Source organism: Phyllobates terribilis, unplaced genomic scaffold, assembly GCF_046119375.1.
Source record: "Phyllobates terribilis strain yellow unplaced genomic scaffold, ASM4611937v1 Scaffold_11__3_contigs__length_659146591, whole genome shotgun sequence".
Classification (NCBI taxonomy): Eukaryota; Metazoa; Chordata; class Amphibia; order Anura; family Dendrobatidae; genus Phyllobates; species Phyllobates terribilis.
This window is the reverse complement of record NW_027362771.1, coordinates 443,305,069-443,331,890: the sequence shown is the minus strand read 5'-3', so window position 1 is coordinate 443,331,890 and position 26,822 is coordinate 443,305,069. Positions and strand designations below refer to the sequence as shown.

At 43.0% G+C, this 26,822-nt stretch overlaps 2 long non-coding RNA genes across 2 annotated transcripts in view; one reads left to right on the top strand and one right to left on the bottom strand.

Annotated features, from left to right (window-relative positions):
- Window positions 1-26,822, bottom strand: part of LOC141165236 (uncharacterized) — a 155,786-nt gene that overhangs the window by 107,355 nt on the left and 21,609 nt on the right. The gene's annotated exons all lie outside the window — the stretch shown is intronic.
- Window positions 1-26,822, top strand: part of LOC141165235 (uncharacterized) — a 154,342-nt gene that overhangs the window by 115,538 nt on the left and 11,982 nt on the right. The gene's annotated exons all lie outside the window — the stretch shown is intronic.

The following is a 26,822-nucleotide window of genomic DNA, read 5'->3' as shown; positions in this document are numbered from 1 at the left end:
AACATCTCAAATCTAATGAAGTACATTACATATTAGCTGTGCTTATTGTGTGCCACCATGTTTTTTCCCATTATGTCCAGTAGGTTGAAGTATGCATTATTCTAGATGATGCACTGCGTATAAAGCAATCCTCACAAGCGATATACATATAGCCACTGGATTTAGGGAACATGGATGCTGCAGCAGTCTGGAGTCAATAAACAAAGTAGACAATGGGAGATGCAAGTACTGTGACTGTCTTTTGCTTTACATTGCAAGCATGGTCATACATGAAGCAGAGCATCCTTTCTGATGCTGCTTTGTCCATATAATCACCAATAGCCCTTATTCTGGAGATCACAACACCTGATAGATATTATGGGAATGGACAGAAAGAGTGTTAATAATTCTGCCTTTGCAAAGATGTGACCATAGTGTCAAGCAAATAAATGATCTCTGGTCATTTCTGCACAAGTGTTATAAGAATATTGTTAATTTGGAAATGTAACTGGTGAAATGACCACACACGAACTTATTATCCAAGTTGAAACTTTTCATTCTTCATTGTAAGTCATTGTTAGGCTCCATTCACATGTCAGTGTTTCATATACAGTTAGGTCCATATATATTTGGACAGAGACAACATTTTTCTAATTTTGGTTCTAGACATTACCACAATGAATTTTAAACAAAACAGTTCAGATGCAGTTGAAGTTCAGACTTTCAGCTTTCATTTGAGGGTATCCACATTAAAATTGGATGAAGGGTTTAGGAGTTTCAGTTCCTTAACATGTGCCACCCTGTTTTTAAAGGGACCAAAAGTAATTGGACAGTTTTAATAATTGTAAATATAATGTTCATTTCTAGTACTTGGTTGAAAACCCTTTGTTGGCAATGACTGCCTGAAGTCTTGAACTCATGGACATCATCAGACGCTGTGTTTCCTCATTTTTGATGCTCTGCCAGGCCTTCACTGCGGTGGTTTTCAGTTGCTGTTTGTTTGTGAGCCTTTCTGTCTGAAGTTTAGTCTTTAACAAGTGAAATGCATGCTCAATTGCGTTGAGATCAGGTGACTGACTTGGCCATTCAAGAATATTCCACTTCTTTGCTTTAATAAACTCCTGGGTTGCTTTGGCGTTATGTTTTGGGTCATTGACCATCTGTAGTATGAAACGACGACCAATCAGTTTGGATGCATTTGTCTGGATCTGAGCACACAGTATGGCTCTGAATACATCAGAATTCATTCGGCTGCTTCTGTCCTGTGTCACATCATCAATAAACACTAGTGACCCAGTGCCACTGGCAGCCATGCATGCCCAAGCCATCACACTGCCTCCGCCGTGTTTTACAGATGATGTGGTATGCTTTGGATCATGAGCTGTACCACGCCTTCGCCATACTTTTCTCTTTCTATCATTCTGGTAGAGGTTGATCTTGGCTTCATCTGTCCAAAGAATCTTCTTCCAGAACTGTGCAGGCTTTTTTAGATGTTTTTTTTCAAAGTCCAGTCTAGCCTTTTTCTTCTTGATGCTTATGAGTGGCTTGCACCATGCAGTGAACCCTCTGTATTTACTTTCATGCAGTCTTCTCTTTATGGTAGGTTTGGATATTGATACCCCTACCTCCTGGAGAGTGTTGTTCACTTGGTTGGCTGTTGTGAAGGGGTTTCTCTTCACCATGGAGATTATTCTGCGATCATCCACCACTGCGCCCAGGTCTTTTTGCATTGATGAGTTCACCAGTGCTTTCTTTCTTTCTCAGGATGTACCAAACTGTAGATTTGGCCACTCCTAATATTGTAGCAATTTGTCGGATGGTTTTTTTCTGTTTTTGCAGCTTAAGGATGGCTTGTTTCACCTGCATGGAGAGCTCCTTTGACCGCATGTTTACTTCACAGCAAAACCTTCCAAATTCAAGCACCACACCTCAAATCAACTCCAGGCCTTTTATCTGCTTAATTGAGAATGACATAACGAAGGGATTGCCCACACCTGTCCATGAAATAGCCTTGGAGTCAAATGTCCAATTACTTTTGGTCCCTTTAAAAACAGGGTGGCACATGTTAAGGAGCTGAAGCTCCTAAATCCTTCATCCAATTTTAATATGGATACCCTCAAATGAAAGCTGAAAGTCTGAACTTCAACTGCATCTGAATTGTTTTGTTTAAAATTCATTGTGGTAATGTCTAGAACCAAAATTAGAAAAATGTTGTCTCTGTCCAAATATATATGGACCTAACTGTACGTGTTTAATCTGTTTTTTCACAGACACAACAAGTACCTCATAATCTATGTGGCTGTTCATATGTCCGTGCTTTTTTCACAGATTATGTGTCCATGTAAAACTCAAGGAGACATGTCCGTTTTTCCCTGGTATCACGGATAAAAGGTACCAATACAAGTCTACGGCCCTGTCAGAAACACGTACGGCACACGGATGGCATCCATGTACCATCTATGTGCTGCCCATGTTTAGCATTACAAAGGATAGGAGAAGCTTTGTAATTGATTTATTTATCCATCTGTGAAAAACAAAAACGGAGACACTGATCATACACTGATGACACACTGATAATACACTTATGATACACTGATGGTAAAAATGGAGACACTGATAATACACTGATGGTAAAAATGGAGACACTGATGATACAGTAATGACACACTGATGGTAAAGACAGAAACACTGATGATACACTGATGGTAAAAACGGAGACACTGATGACACACTGATGGTAAAAATGGAGACACTGATGACACACTGATGGTAAAAATGGAGACACTGATGACACACTGATGATACACTGACACGCAAATGGTAAAGACAGAAACACTGGTGATACACTGATGGTAAAAACTAAGACACTGATGATACACTGATGGTAAAAACGGAAACACGGATGACACACTGATAATACACTGATGATACCCTGATGACACACTGATAGTAGAAATGGAGACACTGATGACACACTGATGGTAAAAATGAAAACACTGATGATACACTGATGACACACTGATGATACACTGATGACACACTGATGGTAAAAACGGAGACTCCGATGATACAGTGATGACACACTGATGGTAAAGACAGAAACACTGGTGATACACTGATGGTAAAAATGGAGACACTGATGACACACTGATGGTAGAAACGGACACACTGATGACACAGTGATGGTAAAAATGGACACACGGATGACCACACTGATGGTAAAACCAGACACACTGATGGTAAAAATGGAGACACTGATGACACACTGATGGTAAAAACAGACACACTGATGGCACACTGATAATACACTGATGATACACTGATGACACACTGATGGTAAAAATGGAGACACTGATGACACACTGATGGTAAAAACAGACACACTGATGGCACACTGATAATACACTGATGATACACTGATGACACACTGATGGTAAAAAATGGAGACACTGATGATACAGTGATGACACACTGATGACACACTGATGACCACACTGATGGTAAAAATGGAGACACTGATGATACAGTGATAACCACACTGATGACACGCAGAAGGTAAAAATGGAGACACTGATGACCACACTGATGGTAAAATCGGAGACACTGATAACACACTGATGGTAAAAACAGACACACTGATAACACACTGATAGTAAAAACAGACACACTGATGGTAAAAACAGACACACTAATGACACACTGATGGTAAAAATGGAGACACTGATGATACAGTGATGACCACACTAATGACACACAGATGGTAAAAACAGAAACACTGATGACCACACTGATGGTAAAATCGGAGACGATGATACACTGATAACACACTGATGTATTCTTGCAAGGAAACACCATCAGACGCCCAGTAAATGGAAGCTTTGCAATTATGCAACGTGTGAACTTACCCATATCGTGTATTTACTGCAGATTTTGTTGCAGAAAGTCCTGCACCTTACCCAGTCATCTGAAACAACCCCACTCAGAAGATTAGAAACAATTTTCAGTCACAGAAACTTCTGTGCATCACGTGCACTGCACACTGTGTGGATTCGCCAGTTCAGGCACCAGAAGCAGCAGGCGTGTGACCGCAAGTATGCGATTTGCATACATGTGGTCACATGCTGACAAGATGGCCGTGGCCTCGCTCAATACAAATGTATTGAACGAGGACAGACACAGTCTAGTCGGAATGTGGCCGGGAGTATGCAAATTACATACTTGCAGTCACATGACCAGCACCGGAATCGGAGAATCCTCACAGCACATAATGTGAGGATTCACAAGTCTGCAGTCACATAGAGGGACTGCCGACCTGTAACCTAAGACCGGACAACTCCTTTCGGGTGAAATAATACAGACAATACATTCACTATTACATCCATATCCTAAGAATTTGTTCACACAAATCTGCCCAAAAGATTTTAATTAAAAGACTGCAGGGACTCAGGGCTGCTTTGGTTTTCAGATGTATCTGAACGTGGTATAAACAGAGCCTTACGTAGCAATTTTTCAATTTTTTGCTCTTTAGTTTTTTGCTCCCCTTCTTCTCAGAGCCCAAACTTTTTTATTTTTCCATCAATATCGCCATATGAGGGTTTGTTATTTGCCGGACAAGTTGTACATTTGAATGACACTTAATATTACCACATAGTGTACTGGAAAACAGGAAAAAAATTCCAACTGCGGTGAAATTGCAAAAAAGTACAATTCCACAATTGTTTTTTATTTACCTTGTTCACTATATGGTAAAACTGGGGATGTTCACCTAAGGACTATCACCCCTCCCCCAATGTGCGCACCAGGAACTCACAATTAAATAAGACAAGCAGTCACAATAGATAAAAATGTGGGTTCCTTGTGCGCACATTGGAGGAGGGGTGATAGCCCTTATGGTTTCTTAGCTTTTTTGCTTTTAATTGCTTTTATTATTATGTCACTCTTTACTTCTGTTTTGTTAATAAAATAATTGTTTAGATTGGTGATCCTGTTTTTTCACACTTCTTTTTCTTCAGTACATGATTGTCTCTGGTGTGTAGCTGGCTGATTCCAATTGTACTAGTAGTGCCGTCAGTACTTTCTTACTTTAAATGATTCCTCTGATCAGCACGAGTATGCAGATACCAAACACGTATAGGTTCATTTTTATTTAAGTGGTGAAAAAAATCCAAAATTTATAAGAAATGAAAATTGCCATTTTCCAAGACCTGTAGCGTCTCCATTTTTCGTGATCTGGGGTTGGGTGATGGATTATTTTTTGCAATGTTGCAGCAACCCCAAAAAATTAATTCTGGCGTTTTGATTTTTTCTCGTTAGAGTGTTTATCAATCTGATTAATTTACTTTATATTTTGATAGATCAGGTAGATCAGATCAGCTGTCATGTGCAGGGAAAGATGCAGGATCAGCACTGGAGCCCGCATCAAAGGCAGGGACACAACCTTTGATGTATCTATAAGTCAAAGGTCATGAAGGGGTTAATCATTCAGCTACCCCTCATTTCCTGACAAAGAAGCACACATGAATAGGATTAGTGTACATATTTATTAAAATGGGAGGAGGAGTAGATGTAGTTGGCAATTCTTCATATTACCCTTAAGAGGGTGGTCTGACACCATAAATTTTTTAGGCATGGATTATTTGATTATAACAAAGGAGGCATACTCACCTTCCAACGCCCCCCCCACATATCCAATGCTGGCCACTCTGGAGATCTGCGGCAGCCTCAGAAGGGGTGTCTGCTGTGTTCGGAAGCCTGTGATTGGCTGCTGAGGTCAGATGCCTAGAAGAGCACGTCATTGGATGTTTCTCCGATGGTGCTTCGAAACGAGTATGCCTTCATTTATTACTTTCAAATAATCCATGCCGAAAAAAAAAGTTTTATTGACGGACAACACCTCTAGAGTATGTGCACATACAGCCCTGGCAAAAATTAAGAGACCACTGCACAGTTTTCTAAAAATCACCATCTCTACATGTCTGACAGCCATTCCATTCCAGTGTCAGTTGAATTCCAACCAAAGTACACCTCATTCTACTTAATGTGATTCTGATTAGGTGATCACCTGAACCAAATCTTATGTAACGAGGGAAAGTATAAAAAACACTTCTGTGGTCTTCACAATCTTCTTGCAATAGGACAAGCTGGATGGCAAAACAAGTGCTAGGAATAGCCCAAAAGTAATTTGAATGAAAGAATAACTTTTAACCATGCCAAAGGAGTTGAGAAGAAAAGTCTTGAGTGAGGAAAAGAAGGGCTCAATTCTGGCTTTACTAGCAGAGGGATACAGAGAGCGTCATGTTGCCTCCATCCTTAAACAAGGTCAAGCAGCAGACATTGGGGACAACAAAGCTACAGACCGGCAGACGGCGAAAGTGACTCTCCACTGACCGGGATGACCGTCATCGTATTCCAATGTCACTCAGCAACCGCAGGATGACATTGTAACCTACAAATGGCAGCTGGGGTGAAGCGCACGGCAAGAGCAGTCCGTAACAGGCTCCTAGAGGCAGGCCTCAAGTCATGTAAAGCTAGAAAAAAGCCTTTTATAAATGAGAAGCAAAGGAGAGCCAGGCTGAAGTTTGTCAAAGACCATAAGGATTGGACCATTGAGGACTGGAGTAAGGTAAACTTCTCTGATGAGTCTAAGTTTGCCCAACACCTGGTCATCTAATGGTTAGACAGAGACCTGGAGAGGCATACAAGTCACAGTGTCTTGCACCCACTGTGAGATTTGGTGGAGGATTGGTGATTATCTGGGGATGCTTCAGCAAGGCTGGAATTGGGCAGGTTAATCTTTGCGAAGGACATATGAATCAAGCCGCATACAAGGTTATCCTTGAAAAACACTTGCTTCCTTCTGCTCAGGCAATGTTCTCCAACTCTGAGGACTGTTTTTCCAGCAGGACAATGCCCCATGCCACACAGCTAGGTCAATCAATGTGTGGATGAAGGAGCACCACATCAAGACCCTGTCATGGCCATCCCAATCAGGAGGAAGATGGATAGTCACAAGCCATCAAACAAAGAAGAACTGCTTAAATATTTGTGCCAGGAGTGGCATAAGGTCACCCAAAAGCAGTGTGAAAGACTGGTGGAAAGCATGCCAAGACGCATGAAAGCTGTGATTAAAAATCATAGTTATTCCACCAAATATTGATTTCTGAACTCCTCCTGAGTTAAAACATGAGTATTGTTGTTTCTAAATGAATAAGAACTTGTTTTCTTGGCATTATTTGAGGTCTGAAAGCACTGTTTCTTTTTTATTATTTTGACATTTTCATAGAATCATAGAATGGTAGAGTTGGAGGGGACCTCCTGGGTCATCTGGTCCAACCCCCTGCTCAATGCAGGATTCACTAAATCATCTCAGACAGATATCTGTCCAGCCTCTATTTGAAGACGTCCATTGAAGGGGAACTCACCACATCTCGTGGCAGCCTGTTCCACTCATTGATCACCCTCACTGTCAAAAAGTTTTTTCTAATATCTAATCTGTGTCTCCTCCCATTCAGTTTCATCCCATTGCTTCTAGTCTTTCCTTGTGCAAATGAGAATAAAGATGATCCTTCTTCAATGTGACAGCCATTGAGATATCTGTAGACAGCTATTAAGTCTCCTCTCAGTCTTCTTTTTTGCAAGCTAAACATTCCCAAATCCTGTAACCGTTCCTCATAGGACATGATTTGCAGACCGGTCCCCATTCTGGTCGCTCTTCTCTGAACTTGCTCCAGTTTGTTGATGTCTTTTTTAAAATGTGGTGCCCAAAACTGTACACAGTATTCCAGATGAGGTCTGACCAAAGAGGAGTAAAGACCGATAATGACTTCAAGTGATTTTCTCATTTGCTGCAAATAAACACAAAATTTTTAGCTTTGAATTTTGGAGACATGTTGTCAGTAGTTTATAGAATAAAACAACAATGTACATTTTACTCAAAAATATACCTAGAAAGAGAATCTGAGAAAATTAAAATTTTGCAATGGTCTCTTAATTTTTGCCAGAGCTGTATACTTACATCTTCCTCAAAAACTGCAAACTCCTCAAAAATTTGGAGTTTCGGCTCAGTTTCTGCTCCAAAAACTCGGCAAAAAAAAAAAAACACTGTAAGTGTGCACATGACCTGAAAAGGAAACAGGAAACAATATAGGTAACCTTTAGTTTCTCTGGATCTTTTCCTTCGTTTTTTTGTTACAATAACAATTTTTAAAAGCATTAGATAAAATATTGATGGCTGGGATACAATAGTGAATATATTGTAATTGTATAGATGTAAGTGCAGAAGACACATTCAAATCACATCAAATCACATCAAATTAGCAAATAAAAAATGACAAGATTTTTTTTTTCTATATAGTTGCTTTGCTTCCTGCTTCTAGGCTTTATCTAAAGCCATAAGTAAATTGCCATTGCAGTTCATATTCTTGACATTTTAGATAATATCCATAAAAATTGGATTCTCTTGGCTCACTGAAATAAATCACACTCTGTAAATATGCCTCGCAATGCTACAATGTATTTATTACAAGCCCGCTATAATATTGCAGCTGATCTTATCTGCGATATATTCCAGTCTAAGATCTATTCCTAGTTTACACAGATATTACTTGAAATTGACTGCTATACAGTCACAATGTAGTGCAGGAAACCATATCTCAGCCGGCTGACCTAGAGAAAGACACATTGCATTCACGGGCCTTATCATTTGACATGGCCATGTGGATGAAGATGGATAGATGTGCTAAATGGGCAGTAAGTGAGCTGGATGGAACATCAACCATATGTCTGTATTTGCTCAGAAGAGATTGGAGACCTTTCAGTAATAAGCACTCCATAACACTAAGCTTTCGATGACTGAACCTGTCAGAAATCCCCTTCGAACCCTAAAGCGTGCACATAGTTCATGTTTGTTCTATGCTTTTATTCAAACAAATCAATCACAGAATAAAACAGCTGTCGGGAAGAGAATTCATGTTTTATTTCACCGTGCTGCTTAGTACCACATGTGCAAGCCTGAGTCTTATATTACTTCATAAGCTTAACTGTAAAAGTCTTCATTATAAATAGTGATGTTTCATGAGTCATATTGACAGAAATGTAATATATGCAAAGGATAGGTCTATAGACAGGTAACCTATTGCTTTATGTGGAAGGACACAATCCCACTCTCTTATAGGGCTCGTGCACACAACCAATTTTCTCAGATGAGTGCTATCCATGGTTTTGACGGATAACACTCGTACCCATGCTATTCTATGGGGCTGTGCACAAGTCTCCGAGAATCGGATGGCACTCGCCCATTCATGTCTATGAGTCCGATTTTCATGGACTGACATAATGGAGTAATTGGAGAAACTTTTTTTTTTTCTTTCCCCCTCTGAGAAAATCGGATCACATTCTGATTAGAGTCTTATTAGCATAATCTCGAATGGAGAGAAAAACTGTCATCTGCACCTGCCCATTTGCTCATGTGTGTAGAGAATAGAAATTTTCACCGCACACTTAAAAGGTTCAATGCAAAAGTTTTTAGTAAAAAGTGCAAGTGGCGGACAAGACATGGTACTTGTATTAGAGGTGACTTAACATTCGTGAGGGGATCACTTTCTCAACCTCTTTAAACAGTGAGGATTGGCTGCCATGTGCTGTATATCTATATGTATATACAATGTTGAGTCCTATATCTATATTTCTTTTCCTAAAGGTGCCCGCACACATCATATAGCTGTCAGTCACCAGCTAACACTCCCATTACCTCTGGCAGTTGGTTACCTTCCCAAATGTATTTACTATACTTGTCTATATACCACCAACGTATTCTTTGAGTCATCAAAGGTTTTACGCCACGTAAAATCGATGAAAATTCATATAATTTTGCAACTTTATTAATTTTTTTCCAGTTCGACTCAGCCTTGCAGAAACAGGCCAATCTGGGGTGGAGTTGGTTGCGGGATGCGGGTGTGGCAACGCCCACCCGTCAAATATGCTGGCACTTTGTATGGCAGAAATTCTACTCCAGTTCTTAACTGGAGTAGAGTTTTTGGTGCAGCGCACACCACTTAGAAGAGGAGCCGAGTTCATTAAGTAGTGTGCTCCTCTTAATAAACTCAGTGCCTTCTATTTGAGTAAGACTGGTATACTGCGATTGTGCTTTACTCCTGACTTGAGGAATTGGCCCATAGTCTTCACTGTCCTCATTTGCGTTCACATTCCAAATTCCCTATCAGTATCTCTTTGGAGTGTGAAGGAAACCAGAGAACCTCAAGGAAACCCACGCAAACACGGGGAGAACATACAAACTTCATGTAGATGTTGTTCTTGTTGGGATTTGAACCCAGGACCCCAATGCTGCAAAGCTACAGTGGTAATTACTGTGGTCAGTGGTGGATAAATTTATGTTGCTTGATCCTATTTTTTACTGATATCATCGGTCTGGTGATAAATAATCAGAAGGTCCTTACTAGTGTTGAGCCACCCCCGTAGTGTTCGAGTTCGGTTCGGTTCGTCGAACACCCGTGTGTTCGCCGAACTGTTCGTCGAACTGTTCGTCGAACACCTTCGAACACCGTTAAAACCAATGGCAGGCAAACAAAAACACATAGAAACACATAGAAAACACCTTCAAAGGTGTCCAAAAGCTGACAAACTGCTCAGAAGACACAACTAACACATGGAAAAGTGACAAGTACATATAGTCATGCGAAAAGAAAAGAGGTGGAGGAGTAAAAGGAGGGGGAGACACAGATATAGGCATGTCATGCCCTTCTAAAATCCAAAAAGTGAGAAGCCGAGACGGCCAGTCCGCTCCTGCCCGTGCCACCTCCGTGTCGCCGGGTTTGTGCCATTGCCACGGTGAACCCTGACGGCCAGCCCCCCTCTCCCAATACTGGTGCCTGTCCGCTGGTGGGTCGAGAGAGCCCCCCTGTGGTGGAGGCAGCTCTAAGCTTTTTAATTTAAATTGTCCCTCTAATTTGAATGAATACACTTTAAATCCATTTACAAGGATCTATTGGAGGGCAAGTCTCATGCCAGCAGCCGCGTAATTCCAGCTCCAGTAGCGTCCACTAAAGCTGCTGCAGTTAAAAAGCTTTTATAAGGATCGAGCTCGGCTGTCCACCGCAAGGCATCCTAGTGCCAGTCCCAGCCCCTATGCCTTGGGGTGCCTCCTGATGCTCTTCACTGAGTATCCCGTGGTCCCGAAGCATTTCCTTTGAAAAAATTAAGTGTCCAAACTACAGGTGGTGTAGCTTGCTTAACAGCCGGGATAATCCGCTGACTAGCAGACACTGCTACTAGGCACAAAGTATTTCCTGGGTTAGATGCAGTTAAAAATTTGTAAGTAGATACTCTCGTTGGATGCTGAGAAAGCATTCCATAGAGTCTCCTGGCACGCCATATATGATTCTCTTAAAAAGCTTGGGGTAGGGGTCTAGGGGACCCTTTTATAGCCAAAATCACGGCCCTGTATCACAATACGTCACCTAGGCTGAAGATAAATGGAACTGTAGCACCGAGGGCTCGGTTGCTACAGACGTATTGCACCTCACCCAGAGGTGTGATATCTCACTCTCAGATAAGGATGGAGTGTGGATCAGGACCCGACACCTGCATGCATTACACCACATTGCCGTGGGGCAGGGCGACCAATATGCCCCTGAGATGGGCACGACCGTCCCTGTCCCTGGCTGGAGTGGGGGGAGGGAACACTGAGGAAGGGGAACCCTGCAGTGCAGGAGCAGAGAGGAAGCAGTTCCTGGGTGCATTGAGAAGGGAGTATAAAAGGTGGGCACCATCTTAGTTCAGTGCAGAGAAGTCTGAGCAGAAGTGGCAGGGAGCAGGGGCTCTGCATGAGCTCTGCTCCGGAGGCGGGCCTAGTAACAGAGGCCCAGGCCTGCAAGAGGGAGAAGGAAGGAAGAGGAGCGGAGAAGGCTCCAGGAACGAGGAATGAAGGGATCCCAGGGGTGCGGACGGGCAAGTCGCCACCGCACGCCCGAATCCACCTGCGTGGAGGGGTCAGGCCAAAGGGGGAGACCGGTCCCCGAACTAGTGGAGGCAGGAAACGACCCTCAGCTAGAAACCGGAGGCTCTGACATTTTATGTGGCGCAGCCCCTTGCTCCACCCGCTAGGAAGGCACCACATAGGGTCAGGGAAACTGGCGCCAAGTTTACCAAGAGGAGGCCCGAGGCAGCCGGACAGAAGTGTTGGTAAGAAAGGCCAGACAAAGGACACACAAAGGGGGTCCTGTGAAGCGCTCCAAAGTTATCTGGGAGTTGTCTGAGCCCCTCACCTGGTGAGCACAGTACGACGTGGGCAGCCGTTACCTGCAGACGTGGTCTGGATAATAAGAACTGTGAGTAAAGGCCCTGAACTGCATCACTGACTCCGTGTCGTTACTGCTGCTGCCCTGCACCATCACCCCCATCCTCCGCATACACTGCCCTGAGGCTATACTCCTCCCGTGGGGAGTTATGCTACGCTCTGCTGCACCCACTACACCAGCCTTAGCGGTCTGCCCTGTAGCGGCGGTTCACTCTGACCGCAATCCACGGGTGGCGTAGTCGGACATTTAAACATCAAAACCACATAAATAGTTCCGCCACTGGTTTGACTGCCCTGAGCCACGGAACCGGATCGCCGCCACGAAGACTACAACCACCAGCATCCACCAAAAAGGGTCCGGCTCCGGGTGTCCCAAGGCCCAGGGGGTGCGTCAGAACATTTTCATCACCTTTCACAATCACCAATGGGACAAGGCAGGGATGTCCTCTGTCCCCTCTCTTATACATCCTAGTGACGGAGCACCTGCTCTCATCAATTCGCCATAACCCCAATATTAGGTGGATTGAGGTGGGAGGCACCGAGTACAAGTGCTCTCTATTTGCTGATGATGTCCTAGTATATATCACTCAATCACATATATCCATCCCTGCTGTTATGGCTGAAATAGATCACTTTGTTACATGGTAAAATTTTAAAATCAATGCAGCGAAGTCTGAGGCCCTCGATGTCTCCCTCCCTAAATCCATATAGGATTCCATCCAGTCCAACTTTCCCTTTGCCTGGCCCTCACAGGGTATCAAATACTTAGGAATTCCTATTCATAGAGACCTCTCCCATCTATGTTATCTTAATTTTGGGCCCTTTATTGAACAATTCCATACAGACCACGGTTGGCAAGTTAGAACTGTAAGATTCACTACGTGAACCACTGGTGTTTTGTGGAAAAGCACATGTACACCGCGTTCCAAATTATTATGCAAAAAGTGTTTAGGAGTGATAAGGGAAGAATTTGTTTGTTTGTCAGTTAAACTCATTGATGGTGATGTGTGTCAGGGCTCTTTATATCACTGTAAGCAATTGCAGACACCTGTGCTAATTAGTTTGGCAGGTGTGTCCAATGAAAGGCAAGACTACTTAAGAAGGCTCTCTCACATTATTAAGCAGCCTACATTTTCTGCCAAAATGGGAAAGAAAAAGGATGTGTCGGCTGCTGAGAAGCAACAAATTGTGGAGTGTTTAGGTCAAGGCATGACTACAATCAACATTGTGCGATGATCAGGATGAAGTGTCTTGGCTATCAAGAAGTATGTAGCTGATTCACAGTACACACGTGTGCGTGCTGATAAGGGCAAATTGAGGACTCTTTCCTACAGGCAATTACGTCAGGTTGAAAGAGCAGCGGCAAAAAAGCCTTGTCATAGCAGCAGACAAGTTTTTGAAGCTGCTTGTGCCTCCAACGTCCCCCGAACAACAAGATGAAGGGTCCTTCAGAGGTTTGCAGCTGTGCATACGCCATCCTGTCGACCTCCTCTATCCACTTCACACAAGCAGAAACGGCTCCAGTGGGCCAAACATTACATGAAGACTGATTTCAAAACTGTTTTGTTCACGGATGAGTGCCGTGCAGCGCTCGATGGTCCAGATGAATGGAGTGGAGGATGGCTGGTTGATGGACACCCCACGCAAACACGGCTACAGCGCCAGCAAGGAGGAGGTGGAGTAATGTTTTGGGCTGGAATCATGGGGAGAGAGATTGTCGGCCCCTTTAGGATCCCTGAAGGCACTAAAGATGAACTCCATAATGTATGTGGATTTTCTCAAACAGCACTTCCTGCCATGGTTCAAGAAGAAGAACCGTGTATTTCACAGCAAGATCATTTTTCTGCATGATAATGCACCATCTCATGCTGCACATAAAACATCTGCATCTCTGGCTGATATGGGCATAAAAGGGGACAAACTTATGGTGTGACCCCCATGCTCCCCTGACCTCTACCCCATTCAGAACCTTTGGAGCATCATTAAAAGGAGTGTCTATGATGGCGGGAGGCAGTTCACATCTAAGCAACAGGTCTGGGAGGGTATTCTGTCCTCATGCAAAACAATTGAAGCAGAAACCATCCAAAACCTGACAAATTCAATGGACGAGAGAGTTCAGAAGCTCCTTTCGAACAAGGGGTCCTATGTGAAAATGTAACATCACCTAGAATAAAGTTTTGAGTTGAAAACTGTTTGATTTCAGTTTCTAACAACCTGCTAATGCTTATAATTTCAAAAATGACCATTTTTTTGGTCTTTATTAAAATGAAAAGGTTGATCGAAAAGTTTGGGGGATCTAAGAGTGTGGCAACCCAGTAGTCATGATTACTTCGAATTCTGACAATATGAGGGTCATGCTGCAGGTAGTGCAGCAAGAAGGCACTTATGTGTCTTGCGCATCTCGGAGCCCCAAAATTATTTTCCGGGCTAGATGCAGCTAAAAATTATTTTTAATTTTAAATCTGGTGAAGCTTATTATAGATGGCCTAATAGGATCAGTGCTGCACACTGCTACAAAGCCCAAATTATTTTCCAGTCAAGATACAGATAAACATGATTAGTAATTTGAAAGCTTAAAACGGTTGGTAGGGTGATTTTAACCAATCATCAAGCTTTTACTCTCCCCAGGATGACACAGGGGTAGAAAAGTCGTTTCGGATCCATGATTTGTTCATCTTTATGAACGTGAGTCTGTCTACATTATCAGTGGAGAGCCGCGTGCGCTTATCTGTCAGCACACCACCAGCAGCGCTGAACACACGTTCAGACAGAACGCTGGCTGCGGGGCATGACAAGATCTCCAAGGCGTAAGTGGCTAGCTCCGGCCATTTATCCAGATTGGAAGCCCAAAAAGAGCAAGGGTCCAGTGACACAGTCGTGGCTTCAATGTTTACTTGGAGATACTCCTGTACCATCGTCTCTAGGCGTTGACTATGTGTCAGACTTCTTGTCTCCTGTGGCCTTGCAAAGGATGGGCTAAAAAAGTGGTGAAATGATTCCGCAAAATTGATGTTACCAGCAGATACTGTGGTTCTGTTACGGTTTGAGTGCTGAACACTTGACGGTCCCACGGTTGGCAAGTTGGAACTGTGAGATTCACTACGTGCACCACTGGTATTTTGTGGAAAAGCACATGTAAGATTCTGCAACAGTCTCTGCTGATACTCCTGCATGCGTGCATCCCTTTCTATGGCAGGAATAATTTCTGCAAATTTACTTTTGTACCGGGGATCTAACAGTGTGGCAACCCAGTAGTCAGGATTATTTCTAATTCTCACAATTCGAGGGTCATGTTGCAGGTAGTGCAGCAAGAAGGCACTCATGTGTGTTGCGCATCCAGGAGCACCAAGTCCCTGTTGTGTTGGTGGCGAGGTAACAATCATGCTTCCTTCCTCTGTCCTCTCCCCCCAACCTCGCACAACAGAAATGTGATCAAGGTCTCCCTCATCTGATGAGTCTTCCATCAGTTCGTCCTCCACTTCTTCCTGGGCTCCTGCACCTTCCTCACTAGTTTGGCTGCTACCATGCGCCCTGGTAAAACCATCTCCCCCACCCTCACATGCCTGCCGCCTTGGTGCTGCCGACCGTCTGGACCTTGCAGATGTTAGCCCTTCCGCATACAACTCCTCCTCCTCTACTTCCTCCACCTCCTCTTGTGCCACCACCTGACTCCGAATTCTGTTTAACATGTGCTCCAGCATGTAAATCACCGGAATAGTCATGCTGATAATGGCATCGTCAGCACTAAACATCTTCGTCGCCATTTCAAAACTGTGCAGAAGGGTGCATAGGTCCCTGATCTAAGACCACTCCTCCAGCGTGATTTGCCCCACCTCTGAATCTCGTTGGCCCAGGCTATACGTCAGAACGTATTGCACCAGGGCTTGTCGGTGCTGCCACAGTCGCTGCAACATGTGCAGAGTTGAATTCCACCGGGTAGGCACATCGCATTTTAGCCGGTGAAGTGGCAGGCCCAACGACTTCTGTAGAGATGTAAGTCGCTGAGCTGCGGGATGCGAACGGCGGAAGTGAGCACACAGCGACCGTGCCCTCTGCAGAAGGCCATCTAGTCTGGGATAGTGGGCTAAAAATTGCTGGACAACCAGGTTCAACACGTGAGCCATACAAGGCACGTGTGTGACATTGCCCCGGCGAAGGGCCGCACCCAGGTTTGCAGCATTGTCGCACACGGCCTTCCCTGCTTTCAGGTCCAGTGGAGACAACCATTCATGAAATTGGTTCTCCAGAGCTGACCACAACTCCTCAGCTGTGTGACTCACATTTCCCAGACATTTCAATGTAAAAACCGCCTGATGACGTTGAGCCCTACTGCCAGCATAGTAAGGAGGTGTGCAGGATCCCTTCTGCGCAGTTAGAAAGCTTGTGGCATGACCAGACAGGCTTTGGGTGCAGGTGGAAGACCGAGAGGAGGCTGAGGAGGCAGAAGCAGTGGAGGAACTTTGACATAAAGAGGATTGACGCACAACTCGTGGGGACGGCAAGACTTGGACAGCAGCCCCTTGTCCTGCTGTCACCATAGTTACCCAGTGCCCAGTCAGCGACATGTAACGCCCCTGTCCATGCCTACTCATCCAAGTGTCTGTGGTGAAATGCACCCTGTCACACACAGAGTTTCTCAAAGAAGCGGTGATGTTGTGTGCGACATGCTGGTGGAGCGCAGGCACACCTTTCTTTGAGAAGTAGTGCCGACTGGGCATCTGGTACTGGGGCACTGCGACAGACATAAGGTCTCGAAAATCCTCTGTGTCCACCAGGCGGAAAGGCAGCATTTCTGTAGCCAAGAGCTTGCAGATGGTGAAATTCAACCTCTTAGCTTTCTCATGGCTAGGAGGAAATGGTCTTTTACTTGTCCACATCTGAGGGACCGAGGGCTGGCTATTGTGCTTAGACGGGGTTGATAAGGGTGTCCCCGGCAAACTGCCGGTCTGTGAGGAAGATGCAGGCGGACATGTTAGGTTGCCTTGATCCAAAGGTGGTGCTATCGATGTCGGACAGCGCTCAAGACCAGCTGGTGTTACCACCTCCAAAGAAAATGATGACCTGCCAATCACGCTGGCTGTTGCGGGTAAAGAGGTGGCAGGTCTGCGCCCCAAAACAGGTGTGACTGCTGTCCCCCCAGTCACAGAGGATGAAGAGGCCGCGGATGCACAAGATATGGCAGATGGTGGTTGGCCCGGCCGGCTAGGCCGCATTGTAGCACACTGAGCTTCCCACTGCAACTTATGCTTCATGTCCATGTGCCGGTTCATGCATGAAGTACTCAAACTATGTATTTTTTGGCCTCTACTTAGCTTTTGCTGACAAATGTTACAGATAACACGAGTTGGGTCATCTTTATCGATCTGAAAAAATGCCCAGGCTATGCAAGGCTTAGCACCCATGCGACCTGAAGAGCCACCACGACTTGTGGTGAGAGGCAGAGTTGTGTTTGAGGATGCAGTTGTTGACGTGCTTCCAGTACTACGTCTCTGTCCAGGAGGGCGCAACCTGACCTCGTCGTCACTAGCATCTTCCTCCACCTCCTCTGCTGACCTCATCTCTTGGCTGACTGTGGGTTGACAGTAAGTGGGATCTCCGACCTCATCATCATCACCCTGTGCGTTATCACACCCGTCGTCCTCAGAGCCAACCTGTTTCTGCCCTGACAAAAAACTAAAGTTGTCGCTCCAATCAGGTATTTGAGTCTTATCATCGTCTTCCTCATTGTCTCCACCAACAGGAGTTACAGTTTGGGAATGAGGGTCTACATTATGGTCAGAACCTTCTGCGTCTGGTCCTGGATCCGACTCATAAAGATTCTGGGCATCAGTGCAGATCATTTCCTCGTCTGGATTCACAGAAGCGCTGGAGTCGACCTCTGATTCCCAGGCTATAGTATGAGTAAACAGCTCTGCAGACTCAACCATCTGTTCTACCTCATACTCAGACGGGCAGCTGGAGATTTGGGAGCTGTGAGGAAGCAAGTGCGATTTGGGTGACACCTTTGAGGACTGGAGTATTTGTGATGTTGAAGTTGATGTGGAGGAGAGCCCACTTAAAGGAGCACTTGATATCCGTTGAAGCACCTGCTGTTTTTGTGCCTCATCTGGAATTTGTAGCAATTGGCGTGGCCGTAAGAAAGGGATCTTATCACATTGTCCGCTAAAAGAAGTAGACATTTTAGTTTGGCTGGAAGATGGTCTTTCTTCTGCACCTACCCCACGGACACAACCTTTTTTCCCCTTCCCAACACGCCTATTCCCCTTTCCACCAGCAGCAGGCCTTTTTCCACTCATTTTGGTGGTTAACTAATTCACAACTCTGGAGTTGTTTGCACAAAAAAACAATGGATGGTAACCGAGCAGAGCTGAGTGGCCAAACTGTGGTATTAGGCCAAAACTATTGGCTGGGTTAGATGCAGAAAAAAATTATTTTTAATTTGCAACCTGATGGAGGTCAGTATAGATGGACTAATAGACCAAGTCCCACACACCGCTAGAAGCCCAAATATTTTTTCAGAGCTAGATGCAGAAAATTTTTTTATTCAATTTGCAACCTGATGGAGGTCAGTATAGATGGACTAATAGACCAAGTCCCACACACTGCTAGAAGCCCAAATATTTTTTCAGAGCTAGATGCAGAAAAAAATTATTTTTAATTTGCAACCTGATGGAGGTCAGTATAGATGGACTAATAGACCAAGTCCCACACACTGCTAGAAGCCCAAATATTTTTTCAGAGCTAGATGCAGAAAAAAATTATTTTTAATTTGCAACCTGATGGAGGTCAGTATAGATGGACTAATAGAACAAGTCCCACACGCTGCTAGAAGCCCAAATATTTTTTCAGAGATAAATGAAGAAAAAAATTATTTTTAATTTGCAACCTGATGGAGGTCAGTATAGATGGACTAATAGACCAAGTCCCACACACTGCTAGAAGCCCAAATATTTTTTCAGAGCTAGATGCAGAAAAAAATTATATTCAGTTTGCAACCTGATGGAGGTCAGTATAGATGGACTAATAGAATGATGCTATGCCCAAAAGATTTTACTTCACTAGGTGCAGTAAAAAAATTGGTATTCTATACACAGGTGGTATATCTTGCAACACAGATAGGCTACTCCACTGACTAACACACTCTGCAATAGGCCAAAAAGGATTAGCTTTGCTAGATTCAGCCAAATGCTGTGAAAAAAACTTGCACAGCACTGGCACAGACCTGCCTGGCAAAAACTGATAGGAACTGATGTAACCTAGTCCTGAAAAGGACTCCAATTACAATTAGTCTTTACTCCCACAATCTATCTATTTAAGAGCACAGACCTGCTTGATAAAAGTCGTAGGAAATGCTGTAACCTAGTCCTTAAAAGGACTGCAATCACAACTATTCCCTACTCCCAAGCTATCTGTATATTTGTGCGAAAATTGGCTTGAAATTAACAAGGTATAGCGCACACAGCAACAGCGGTGCCGTCTAACACGTAGCTGCAGCAGTGAGAAAATGGTGGCGACTGGGAAAATGGCTTGGTCTTATAGGGCAAGGACATGTGACATACACTGCCAATCACACATGCCCTTGCTTGTGTGAAAAAAAGCACTTCGCTCCGTGTGTGCGCTGCTGATAGGCTGACAGATTGCACCTCCCCACTGCAAATGCGGGAAAGAGAAAAAAAAATGGAGATCTTCATTGTTCCTGCAGAGATCCATCCCCTGCCCCTCCCCCCACCCCGCTGTACACTCAAACTGCGTATTAACATTAATTTTCATCATTACTGAGAAAAACTCCAGTTATGATTTTGGTGCACGAACAGTTATCGAACATAACCTCGAACAGCCGAATTTTTCTCAAATTGTTCGTGTTCGCCGACCGGCTCGAACACCGCCCAAAACAGCTCGAATTTGAGATTGGCGAACAGTTCGAGTAGAACAACGCTCATCTCTAGTCCTTACACACAAAAAATGTCACCCGATCCAGACAAAACCTTTGATCAACTTTAATATATATAGGGTCATTCATAATTTGAAATATTAATCTGTTTTGGTGATGTCCTCTTATGGACTTCTCTTGCTTTTAAGTTCTGGGACATTATGGAACTGTGGCACCTAGCACTGTCAGCCATATTATCACCAGAGCAGATGCTTTTACTGTCACAATGTTAAACCGATGCCCTCTCCCTATCTCCTTCTGGCAGTTAGCACAAGTGAGATAATTTCACTTTGCTATAAATGATCAGAGGATGAAAATGAAGCTTCTGGGCTCCAATGCAGAATCTATAACATGACTCCAACCTACCGTGTACCACTGATAATACTGGTGTCGTCAGGCTCTGTGTTCTAGGTATGACAGCTACTTCTGCACTCCTTATAGCTAGACCCTTGCTTCCACTGTGCCGCTGATTAATGGGAACCAGTCATCTCAGAATGAAGGCTTGTAGTCTACTGTAGGGTTTGTTAATACTTATTCTCAATGATGTCCAGAGAGTAGTTTGCATGTCGCGGTGAATGGAATAAATAATGTTATAATAATTCTACTCCTTATCCGTTCCAGTCATCAGGGTGGGGCATAGCACTAAGCATTCACTCCTGATGTCCCACTTATTCTTTGATTGATTGATTGATTGATTGATTGTGCTGAGTCGTTTGTCAACCAACTGAAAAGTGGGCATGATTGCAAGAACAGTGGTGACTTCTCGGTGCTGCAATAAACTGCCATGCCTTCACCTAGAAAGTCATTTCTAAAGCAACAGGTTCCCTTTAAATACTTAATTATGTCCAATGACAGGGAAAAAGAATCAGCGCTGATTGGTCACAGGGATCACGTGACGTAACAAAGTTACGCAAGCCTTGGGAGAGACAGTGATGACACTGATGGAAGAGTGCAGGTACTGGAGGTGAGTATAAGTGTTACTTTACTGGGGGCAAACATATGGATTGAGAAGGGGTTGTCCCAGTAGTGGACAACCCCTTTAAAGGGGTTGTCCGGTCTAAATTGATGAGTCTGCAGTCTTATGAATTCCTCCAGCATACGCATTGTGCATTGCGAAGATTCGCCGGTTTCTGAGCCGGGACCAGCGGCAACGTATGCGTTATGCATACTTCCGGTCAGAGCCTGTCTATTAGGCGCGTACCCGCCAGTCCCGACTCAGAAACCGGCGAATCATTGCAAGGGGATTCATAAGTCTGCGGTCACACAGAGTGACTGCAAACTTATCAGTTTAGACCAAACAACCCCTTTAAGAGTAGGGACACACTTCCGTATTGCATGTCCAAGGATCGCATGGTAAACCTCGTACTGGCCGGCACCTCTCCTGACCTGAGCTTGACAGCTGCATAAAAATCCATCATGCTGTCATGCTCAGGTCAGGAGAGGTGCCGGCCAGTCCGTTCAGTGCCATGCGATCATTGCACAAGTTATACGGCCGTGTGTCCCTGCCCTAAGTCTGTCTCTTTTGAACAAGATAGAATACTGGGATCTGTAGTTCAATGATGACATAAGTAGTAGAGGTCACTAGTTTGTCCTCCCACTTAGGCTTGAATAAAAATCTGTATATTTGTTAACTTGGTACTCTGCTGATATTGGCCTGCATTTATTAATAATGGCATATTTTGCACTTGTGAAATTTGGGAATGAAGTTGTCAAAATTGGAGGCAAACTATTAAAGTATACACGTTTTCCAATCTAATGCATTTGCAACTGTTTGAATTTCTTTATACACCTGTTGAGAGCAGACGTACATTTACACCACTGATTATGCCTTTGATAAATGGACATAACAGTACCTGTACAACCCATTTCCACTTTTGACTTCCTTTTTTTTTGTTGAGAAAATTTCATAATTTTGAGCAATTTTGCTGGAGTCTTAGGTGCAATATTACAACCTTGGCTAATCCTACCAAAATCTGGTGTAAGCTAATGTGAGCCAGTTTATTTAAAACAAACAAAACAACATTTCTAGCGATTTATTTGTGTACCATGAGGCTTGCATTAAAAACAGTTCAGCATCATTCAATTCTGCTCATATATCATGCATCTTTAAACTTGCCACTACATTTACTAAGACCGAAGTTTATTACGTCAGTTTTTGTCTAGACGTATTGTGGCGTTTCAGAGAAAATCATACTTTAAGGCCACATGCACACATTCAGTATTTGATGAGTTTTTTACATCAGTATTTGTAAGTTAAAACCAGGAGTGGGTGAAAAATACAGAAGTGGTGACGTGTTTCTATTATACTTTTCCTCCGACTGTTCCACTCCTGGTTTTGACTTACAAATACTGAGGTAAAATACTGACCAAATACTTAATTTGTCCACATGGCCTAAAAGCTGCTGGAGACTAAGCAGTGCTGGAGACTAGTCGGACAGGTGGGTCCCTGATGGATTCTCCCTGCCCGTTGCCCTAGAGTAACAGGTCTCTCTTTACGTGCACATAGTCCATGCAGTGTCTGATACATGGAATCACTGACTGGGTGGATCAGGGAAATGCAGTAGATACAGTATATCTCAACTTCAACAAAGCATTTGATAAAGTATCTTATACTATCCTTATTGAAAAAATTACCAAGTATGGGATTGAAAAGGCTATGGTTAGATGGATTCATAACTGGCTCAGAGATTGTACTCAAAGAGTGGTAATAAATGGTTGCACTCTAATTGGAAGAGTGTTTCAAGTGGGGTACCACAAGGCTATATCCTGGCTCCAGTGTTGTTCAACATTTTTATAAATGATCTAGATAAGGGAACTGAAGGTAACCTAATCAAATTAGCAGACAATACATAGCTAGGAGGGCAAGCTAACACTAGAGAAGACAGAGAAAGGATTCAGAAGTATCTAGATAAGCTTGAACAATGGGCAGCGACTAATAGAATGGTATTTAACAGAGAGAAATGCAAGATTCTACATCTGGGCAAGAAAAAAAAATTACATCTACAGAATGGGAGGAATAGAATTAAGCAACAGCACGAGTGAAAAAGACTTGGGTATACTAATAGATCACAGACTGCACATGAGTCAACAGTGTGATGAAGCAGCAAAAAAGGCAAATACCGTTCTGGGATGTATTAAGAGAAGCATTGAGTCTGGATCACGTGAAGTAAATGTCCCCCTCTACTCCTCCTTGGTCAGACCTCATCTGGAATACTGTGTCCAGTTCTGGGCACCACATTTTAAAAAAGACATAGAAAAACAGGAGCAAGTTCAGAGAAGAGCTACCAGGATGGTTAGCGGACTGCAAATTATGTCTTACGAGGAACGGTTAGGGGATCTGGGAAGGTTTAGCTTGCAAAAAAGAAGGCTAAGAGGAGACTTAATATCTGTCAACAAATATCTGAAGGGATGTCACAGTGTAGAGGGATCATTCTTATTCTCATTTGCACATGGAAACACGAGAAGCAATGGAATGAAACTAAAAGGGAGAAAATAGAGATTAGATATTAGAAAAAACATTTTGACAGTGAGGGTGATCAATGAGTAGAACAAGCTGCCACGAGAGGTGGTGAGTTCTCCTTCAATGGAAGTCTTCAAACAGAGGCTGGACAGACATCTGTCTGAGATGGTTTAGTGAATCCTGCATTGAGCAGGGGGTTGGACATGATGATCCTGGAGGTCCATCACAACTAACATTCTATGATTCTATAATTCTATGACATGCTGCCCATGGATAGGGCAGCGTTTATCAGATGTCAGGATGTCTTTAAATGGCAAAGGGCTTTTAATAAATTTGTGGTATCTTTTGCATGTTCTTACGCCAGATTTGGAAATGTACATGTTCTGTGAGCAATTATCAACATATTCTATTTCCATCAGTTTCTGACATAGCTTATAGTAAATCTTCAGAGAAGCGAACTGTAAATGTAAGGCGGTACGGTAGTACACCATTGCTAAATGCAGCAAACTCAGGAGCTGAACTGCCAGCTAACTGTGCGTTAGGAACTAGCTTCAATTGCAACAATTTAACCTCTGAAATGCCGTTGTGAAATTGTGACTGTTATTTAAGATATTGGGTATGGTGGAAGTAGTTACAAAAATAAGAATATTCAGTATAGCCAGTATAGCCCCATCCATAAAATGTCAATCATCATATAAAATTATTACACCCATAAGGTAAATGTCATATAGAAAAAAATGTAAACATCAAAATTTTCCACATTTTTTGTCATTTTATCATGCACAAAAAGCCAACTAAATGCAATCAAAACATCATATATAACCCAAAATGGTGCCACTAAAAATTACAGCTCGGCATGTAAAAAAAACTGGACATAACAAACCATTAAGAAATTTTTAAATCTTTAAAATAATTTGGTAAGTTTGGTATCTCAGCTAGGCCTCATTCAGACGTCTGTGATTTTTCTGGTAAGCAAAAAATTGTCCAAGTTTCATCATTGGTTTGGATTAGATTTTCATCAGTATTTGGTCAGTGTGTCAGCTATTCCCATCTTTTTTTTTTTCATCAGTGAATTTTTTGCATGAAATATATATAAATAATATGCAAAGCTTCTCCTATTCATTACAATTGTAATTACAGACTGCACATTGTTGAATCTGTGTGCTGTCAGGGATTTTTACCAACCCATAGAATTCTATGGGTAATTTTTAGACATGGCTCAAGTCAAAATCGAACATGATTTTTTTATGGACACAGTGTCAGCAAAAACCCAGACATGTGACTAGCACCATAGACTTTATTGGGTATGCATATGTGTTCTATCTGGGAAAAACACTGATTGGCTATGTATATGAAAAACGGACATCTGATTGAGGCCTAGTTGTACTGACCTGAAGAATCATATTGCCATGTCAGTTTTACTGCACATTGAATGCTGTAAAAAAAAAATTGCGGAATTGCCTGTTTTTACCATTTCTCCTTAAAATGTTATTCCTGTATATTATATGGTAATGTGAATGGTGTCATCCAAAACTGTAACATGTCTGTCAAAAAAAAAAAAAACTGTTAGACGGCTATGCCTATGGAAAAATAAAAATGTTATGGCTATTGGAAGGTGAGAAAGAAAAAAACAAAACTGCAAAAATGAACAATGGCCTTGACTCTGAGGCTTTAAACCTGTTGGCCCGTTGATGCTCTGTCTTCCCATAAACTCTATCCAATTTTATTGTCATATTTTTAAAAAGTGGTCAGAGATGCAAACAATGACCAACTGTAACACATTTTTGTACAAATGATGGTTGCAGCAGTGCTTATGGCATGCTCCAATAAAGAGGTTAGCCACTACTTTTTTTTGATGGTTAATACTTAGGACAAGGCATGAATATCTGATCAGAGGGAGTGCAACACACGGCACACTGGCCAATCAGCTGTTACTAGCACCGTCCAGAAGTTTTCCGATGCTGACAGGACACAGCAACTCCATTAAAAAAATCTATAGTGGCCATGGCCGGGTACTAAAGATCCACCCCCCTATTTATTTGAATAGTATTGGCCATCAATATCTCATTGGTGGGGGTTCAACACCTGGTACCCTTGCCAATCAGCTGTTATCGGTGCCGGCCACAAGTTCTTGGATGCTGGTAGAACACAGCAACTCCGTTAAAAAACTCTATAGTGACCAAAGCCTGGTATTATAGATCCACCCCCTATTTATTTGAATAGGATAGGCCATTAATATCTCATTGGTGAGGGTTTGACACCTGGTACCCCTGCCAATCAACTGTTACTGGCACAGCCAGAAGTACTAGGATGCTGCCGGAACACAGCAGCTCCATCATTTCTTTAGTGGCCTTGGCTGGGAACTAACGATCTACCCCCTATTCAAATAAATAGGGAATGGATCTGTAGTAGCCGGCCATGGCCACTATAGTTTTGACGGAGTTGCTGTGTTCCAGCAGAATCTGAGAACTTCCGTCCGGCACCGGTAAATGCTGATCGGTCAGAATGCCGTGTGTTGCACCCCACCTACAGATAGGCCATCAATAAAAAAGGAGGGGCAACCTTAAGTAATGGTGCAATAGAAAATTACATGTAGAAATAATTCAGAACAATAAATGCTTTCTAAAATATATCTTATAATATAATGAGTAAGATATCTTACTACTTAGATAAATACATTAATAAGTGTGTGCATTTTAAGAGATAATATATAAAGTTGCCTGGCTGAAAATGTGACAAATAAAGATAAATGAGGATGACATGTAGCTTCTCCGGTATTACATTACAATTTGAAGTATTCCTTAATTATAGCTGCCTCATTTACAAAGAGGTGAGAAAAAAGCAGCTGATCTTTGTTAGAAGCGGCTATTTCTAAAATTCAATGGCCGGGCGGTTAGTAGCCTCATTATGGCCTATTCTCCTGGTTAATTATAGCTGTGTGATTAAGTTAAAATTCTCAGCGAGAGGCTATGGAGTACATGGTATCCATCGTGTCTCATGATCATCTTCAGAGCAAATGATGAAAAGGAGGAAAACATTAAATGGTCTGTAAATAACATATTGAGCAAACAGCCTAGAACAAATCCCATTAAAAGAATGCACTTAGCAAAAAAACTAAAATAATGGTGCTAATTAAATGG